We start from the raw sequence: 7,787 nt of genomic DNA, 5'->3' as shown, positions 1-7,787 counted from the left end.
TGCTTTCCCCATTAGGTTTGTTCTTGGTTGGTGCGACCAGAACCAAGGTTACTCATAATAAAACCTCAAACATCATAACACATATCATTACCTACTAATGTAAGGGGCTTGTTTTGTTTGAAAAGGAATGAGCTGTATACTTTTTGGAACAATATACACAGTATTTATGATTAAGAACAAATACATGTATCTATATTTACCATGTAAATGCTGCAACAAAGCTGTCAAATTATCGAAAAAATGAGCCTCTACCTTTTCATATTTGTGTTCGAGTAATCTACTAAAGGTAAGCACACAACGCTTATGTGAGTTGCGTATATTTATTCTGTTAAGTAGATATTTGTTTCCCGAATCACTCGGACTCGCGATAAGAACAGTAGCGTGTCGGCGGGCAAACATGTTAATGAGTTTGTCTTCTAATGTTACTCTCTCTTTCTCTCTCTGTGTCACATTAGCGACAGGCAAGGGACTGGCCTTCGTCACTTGACAGTATAATATGGTAGTGTTGGACATTTATATTCGTTACTATCCACCACACTAGGATTACAGACTACTCTTACACGAGCTTTCCTACTTGAACGGCGTAAGCGATTCTCTTTCCAAGATAGTGTGTGCGATCTTGGGTGAAATCAGTGTCCTCTTTTGGGCTTTAAAGGTGACATCATTATGTCGGTGGTTTCCTGCTGCACGGTAAGGATCCCCTGTGGAACAATATTCCTATACACATGAGTTTTTATAATAATAATAATAATAATAATAATAATAATAATAATAATAATAATAATAATAATAATAATAATAATAATAATAATAATTTCACAAATTTAGTTATATCGCACCGACACAGATGGGTGGTTGAAATGATACATGCAGTTTACCTCCATTTGGGGTGGGGGGGGGGTGCCTGAAAGAGAGTTGCGCCACCTCGAGATGAGTACACGAGTTTACTTCTTTTTACTAAAATGGTCAATAAAATGCCCTTATATTTATGGAAAAATGCTATAAAATAAGTAAAAATTGTTTTTAAAATAAATTTGACCGAAATGAATTCTGATGACTGTAACAATGATTTTACGAGTAATATGTCTCTGTTCTGTTATAGAAATAATTATCTCCTAATTTATTTGGATGTATATATATATATGGACATAATGATTTGTTGGATGTAGTGTTAGCAGTTTGTCCCTAAAAGAACCTGGGAATACAGCTTTCGGATATCTTTCTCACTTAATGCGGGTTTTTTTTTTGCTTTACGTCGCACCGACATAGATAGGTCTTATGGTGACGATGGGACAGGTAAGGGCTAGGAGTGGGAAGGAAGCGGCCGTGGCCTTAATTAAGGTACAGCCCCAGCATTTGCCTGGTGTGAAAATGGGAAACCACGGAAAACCATTTTCAGGGCTGCCGACAGTGGGGTTCGAACCTACTGTCTCCAGAATACTGGATACTGGCCGCACTTAAGCGATTGCAGCTATCGAGCTCGGTATGCGTTGTTGTACAGCAACCTTCCTTTACGCACTCACTTTTAACACTGCACAAAATTTGCAAAAAAACAAAAAAAAAAAACACCCATTTGTTGTAAACATGTATTTTCCACATTTATTCACTAGCTGAATTAAAAGTGCCGCCTCTGTGGTGTAGTGGTTAGCGTGATTAGCTGCCACCCCCGGAGGTCCGGGTTCGATTCCCGTCTCTGCCACGAAATTTGAACAGTGGTACGAGGGCTGGAACGGGGTCCACTCAGCCTCGGGAGGTCAACTGAGTAGAGGTGGGTTCGATTCCCACCTCAGCCATCCTCGAAGTGGTTTTCCGTGGTTTCCCACTTCACCTCCAGGCGAATGCCGGGATGGTACCTAACTTAAGGCCACGGCCGCTTCCTTCCCTCATCCTTGCCTATCCCTTCCAATCTTCCCCATCCCCCTACAAGGCCCCTGTTCATCATAGCAGGTGAGGCCACCTGGCCGAGGTACTGGTCATACTCCCCAGTTGTATCCCATGACCAAGAGTCTGAAGCTCCAGGACACTGCCCTTGAGGCGGTAGAGGTGGGATCCCTCGCTGAGTCCGAGGGAAAAGCCGAACCTGGAGGGTAAACAGATGATGATGATGATGATGAATTAAAAGTACCCCTTTTGGTGGTTTCACTTTTGGCATTTTTCTTGCACAGAACTACACTGCCGGAAAAAATACACTTGCACCATCCTCAAAGACTGTGTTCAGTGGCACCAGAGTATAATATGTGCATACTAAGGGTTGCTGTGTTAGTGATTCACTTGTCACGGACATCAGCGATCAAAGGGCTGTCCGTGCGCACTCTGTTTTGACTACGTGCTTCTGTTGAACAACTGCAGCCATTTGAACGGGGTCACATTGTGGGCCTTCGGAAAGCTGGATGGACTTATCGACGGATATTGGTGGTGTGTTGCTGCTTTCAGTAGAAGTCAGTGGAACATTCCAAGACCCGTAAACCAGGCTCCGGACGTCACGATCGATGCATTGTGCGAGCAGCGGTGGCCGAACGAACATAATCTAGGAACGAAATCCGGTCGCATGTTAGACCTGCTGTGTCACCAAGGACCTCTGGAAACCATCTGCTTGCAGTAGGATTACGATCACGCGTGCTTCTGGCCAGGTTACTACTGACACCACGGCACCGCCAAACACGCCTACTCAGGTGTCCCGAAATAGTCGACTGGAGAGGGGAATGTGACTCTGTTGTCTTCAGTGACGAGAGGAGGTTCTATCTGTATGCAAGTAAAATGAAATGGCGTATGGCTTTTAGTGCCGGGAGTGTTCGAGGACATATTCGGCTCGCCAGGTGCAGGTCTTTCGATTTCACTCCCGTAGGCGACCTGCGCGTCGTGATGAGGATGAAATGACGATGAAGACAACACACACACCCAGCCCCTGTGCCATTAACCAATGATGGTTAAAATTCCCGACCCTGCCAGGAATCCAGCCCGGGACCTCTGTGACCAAAGGCCAGCACGCTAACCATTTAGCCATGGAGCCGGACTGTATGCAAGTGATGGACGTATACGTGTGCGGCGTAGACCTGGTGAGTGGCCTATTCCAGAGTCGTTCGCCCACGAAAATCAGGTCCCACCCCAGGCTTCATGGTGTGTGTGTGTGTGTGTGTGTGTGTGTGTGTGTGTGTGTGTGTGTGTGTGTTGACCTCAGACCTCCCGGGGCTGAGTGGACCCCGTTCCAGTCCTCGTACCACATTTCAGATTTCGTGGCAGAGCCGGCAATCGAACCCGGGCCTCCAGAGGTGACACCTAATCACACTAACCACTACACCACAGAGGCGGACATTATTTTATTCTCTTGTCAAATTCGTTCATCATGATCTTAGCAGAGAGAAAACTACTTTGTTGAACCACGCTGTTTTCTGAGCTAGACGTACTGCGACATTATTATTATTATTATTATTATTATTATTATTATTATTATTATTATTATTTATTTTCTTAATCTGTTTACCCTATAGGATTGGTTTTTCCCTCGGACTCCGCGAGGGATCCTACCCCTCTACCACCTCAAGAGCAATGTCCTGGTGCGTGAGACATGATGATGGATATACAGCGATGGATAGGAGAAGGGATAGAATAGCAGATCTTACTTGACCATGTGATATGGTACATGGAGGGAGATTTTGGAGCCTATATACATCCACGGCAAGAGCTGAAAGGATCTATCTGTCTGTCTCTCTGTCGATTCTATCATTACATCGGAGGAGGACTGTACGTCTTTCTTTTACATCGGAGAATGTCTTGACAACGGAGAAGGTCTTAACTGCTGAAGGTCTTAACTTAGTTCACTTCGTATCTGAGTAGAGCACTACTAAAATTTACTCTCATTGAGTCCTGGTTATCTCAATGACGAGAGATAAATCAACGAGAGACCGGTTTTGACTTATATCGAATGGGAGATATCTTTGTCATGTATTTAGTTACGCTACACTTCTGTAATACGGAAGAACATAAGTTTATTCTCTCCATGAACGTAACCCAAGGAGGTTTTGATATTGATATTAGGGCTCATTACAACATTATGTAATGAGTATCATAGGAAGTGTTAAAGTCAGGAAAGTCTTAGCCCAATTAGTGGGCTATGCGTGAATCAGAAATAGGTCTGGTACCCACAACAAGGGATGACAACCTGTACGAGAGGACCATCAAGCATCAGCTGCTATATCGAACGTGTCCAGATAACAGAATCTACAAATAGTGAGCTAATGGAATAAATCACTGGAAATCTCCACGTAACAGTTCATTTTCTTACATTTTTCATTCAATTTTTCTTTTGTTTCCGTAAGTTCAGTTTTCGTAAATACGCCGTCACGGTTTTCATCCTAATAAATTGTTATTTTAATTGGTACTCTCTGAAATTCTTATTAATTATCCTTAATTTCCACGTTAATGTGTACTTAATGGTTAGTGTTCTATCACCCCACCTCTGGGAATATTGAGAGTCTCATTACCTATGAGTATTGTTGTACCGGTAAGTACTCCCTCCCCGTTCATTCAAATCAAGCGCCTTGAAGAATGCCATCTTAAGTCTAAGGTTTGCAACAGCAAATGCGAGAAGTTTGGACTTTTCTCTACAGATAACTCTATCAAGAAAAAACTGATGACTGAGCTCGATAGCTGCAGTCGCTTTAGTGCGGCCAGTATCCAGTAATCGGGAGATAGTGGGTTCGAACCCCACTGTCGGCAGCCCTGAAGATGGTTTTCCGTCGTTTCCCATTTTCACACCAGGCAAATGCCGGGGCTGTACCTGAATTAAGGCCAAGGCCGATTCATTCCCATTCCTAGACCTTTCATATCCCATCATCGCCACAAGACCTCTCTATGTCAGTGCGACGTAAATTAAATAGCAAAAAAAAAACCACCCTGATGTTGTGCCCTCTGGTGTGAAGAGAAACTAGTAAATTTCTAAAGTATTTTTTATGTGAAGGTTTACTAACTTACTCTGAGTTGATTATTCCTTGTTTTTGGCATGTTAAAATTTATAACACTTCTATCTTTTCCCGCCAACTTAAGAGGTGGGCCAGTAGAAAATGTTGTATATTTAGTTTTTAGCCAATCACCTGTATCTTGTATCTATTTAATTACCGAATGGGAATTGGGGTGTGACGGGCCTTAGCCCAGAGTTTTCTGGAACCTTCCTCTCGGGTATAAAAGCTTGCACAGTTCGAGCCAAGTTGTCTTTTGATCGTTCCAGTAGACAGAGTGTGTGTTAATAAAGGAGGCGGGGGTGCCTCGCCATCGTCAAGTAGTCCATCAGCTCAAGGTAAAGGCAGTCCTGGTTTAATTAAGTGATAGTCTTTGAAAGCTAGGTCGAGGGGAACGTTTCCGATCTTGAACCATGTAACTTTAATTTTCCGAAATGTAAATTCCAACTATCAAATGTTAATTTCAAACAAGTCCAAATAAATTAGCCTAAATCAGGGAGTAGAGAGTATGATACCCTCTCGTGTTCCCTGTCAACTTGATTTTGAGGTGACTGTGATTTTGTAACAATTTGTAACATTTGTAACTTAAATATTTTCTCCATCTAGTCACCTCAGTAGCATAGAATAAGCCTCTGTAACTCCGGGCACTAAGCCCAAATAGGGTTTTAACCTTTCATTTAAATTTTCAAGGAGCGTAGGTGTCTGCCTCCTCACAAAGTTGATATTTGGGCCAGTAACTTAAATCTGTTCTTTTTCACAAAGGCCTGGTAGGATGGGTACTCGATACCCCTGTAAAAACATTTTTCACTCCTTTTACGTTAAGATGTAGACTGTTGAGCATCTAAGACAGCAAATATTGTCTGAATGGTAAAATGTAGGTTGTGCATTTGGTAGGCCTGGATATTTATGAAAAAGTAAATTTGATAGAGCAATAGAGTAATAGTTGAATGGTGCCTTTGGAAGGCTGTAATGTTATAGGAGTCTCCTAGACAAACTTGTAGAGCAAGGAGGCTCTTACCTTGGTGTAAAGGGAATTGGGAGATGAGTCTCCTTGACTGCTTTTGGAAGGAGACGCAGCGCATTTGGAGAATGTACAATTAGGGAGCTGCAAGATCAGGTTCGCTAATGTGTTATTAGATGATTGTATACTAGCTGTATACAAATATTTTGCTACCGGAAACTGTAAAGTCTAACTTTTGAAAATAAGAAGAAAATAGCAAAGAAATGAGACTCAAATTTTAAGTTTTAATTAATCTTTCGATTGTCTCAGATCGACCCATTCATTCCCGCACCATCTTCCACCTCTATGATCCACGAAATCCCGGTAACAATTATTATTATTATCATCAACTATCGCCGTCAAGTCATAAGTTTGAAGGCTGGCACTCATGTGATTACATTTATAGAGAAGTAAATGGACGAGTATATATTCATATTAAAATCAAGGTGACGCGCCACGTCACATACTGTCGCACATCTAAGAGCAAGACTGGGTACGTCACAACGATACCGTTTTCTAGTGACCGATGACCTGTATGTTAGGCCCCTTTAAACAACAAGCATCATCATCGTGCCGTTTTCGTATAGGCCGTATAGTCCAGCTGGCATCGCCACGGAAATGAAAACAGAAGGTAACACGCATAATTCAGACGGCTTGAAATTCTATCCAGTGCAGTATGCATTAGAATGTTTAATTATTCACTTTCCTTGTAAAATGTTTCTAGATTAATATGTAGATAATATATTTCTACCTTCCTCTTTCTTTCTCATACCCCCCGGGGCCGGATTTTCTCTCGAACTCAGCCAGGGAACCAACCTCTACCGTCTTAAGGGCAGTGTCTTGGAGCGCGGGACTTTGGGTAGGGGGGATAAAAGTTGGAAGGAGGATGAGTACACCGATCAGGCGATCACACCTGCTGTACTGAACAGGGTCCTTGTGGTGGGATGGGAAGATTGGATGGCACAGGCAAGGAAGAGGGAAGGAGGTTGCCGTGGCCCTAAGTTAGGTACCAATCCGGCATTTGCCTGGAGGAGGGTGGTAAACCATGGAAAACCGCTTCGAGGATGGCTAATGTGGGTTCATACATACTGATCGCGCAAATTTCGAAGTAAAAAATTTCTCCTTTGCAAGAGAAGCCATGCCAGCATATGCATTGCTGCAGGAGAATGAAGAACACGGAAAACCATTCCAATGACAGCCGACAGTAGGGACAAGTCCCTCCGCCTCCCGAATGTACAACTACAAGCTTAGCCAAAAGTAGCTGCTGTGAAGTCGAAGCATATTCTACTCGGTCTACGATTTGTAGCGGCCTAATAACAATATTGCGCTAGTAACTGGGCTGTTAGTAGTAGCAGTAGTTGCTGTTATTGTTCAACCACCACTAATTTAGCTATTCTCCTCGCTTTAATACTTCTTCTCTTTCTCCTTCTTCTGATTACCCTCCTGGGACGGTTTTTCCCTCGGACTCACCGAGGGATCCCAACTCTACTGCCTCAAGGTCAGTGTTCTGGAGTTTAAGAGCCTGGGTCGAGGGATACAACTGGGGAGGATGACCAATACTTCACCCAGGCGGCCTCACCTGCTACGCTGAACAGGGGCCTTGCGGAGGATGGGAGATTGGAAGGGACAGGCAAGCAATAGGGAAGGAAGCGGCCGTGACCTTAAGTTAAGTACCATCCCGGCATTTGCCTGGAGGAGAAGTGGGAAACCACGGATAACCACTTCCGGGATGGCTGAGGTGTGACTCGAACCCACCTCTACTCAGTTGACTCCACTAGGCTGAGGGGATCCCGTTCCAAACCACGAACCACTTTTCAAATTTCGTGGTAGAG

Source organism: Anabrus simplex, chromosome 1, assembly GCF_040414725.1.
Source record: "Anabrus simplex isolate iqAnaSimp1 chromosome 1, ASM4041472v1, whole genome shotgun sequence".
In the NCBI taxonomy this organism is placed as follows: Eukaryota; Metazoa; Arthropoda; class Insecta; order Orthoptera; family Tettigoniidae; genus Anabrus; species Anabrus simplex.
This window is presented reverse-complemented; position numbering follows the sequence as displayed.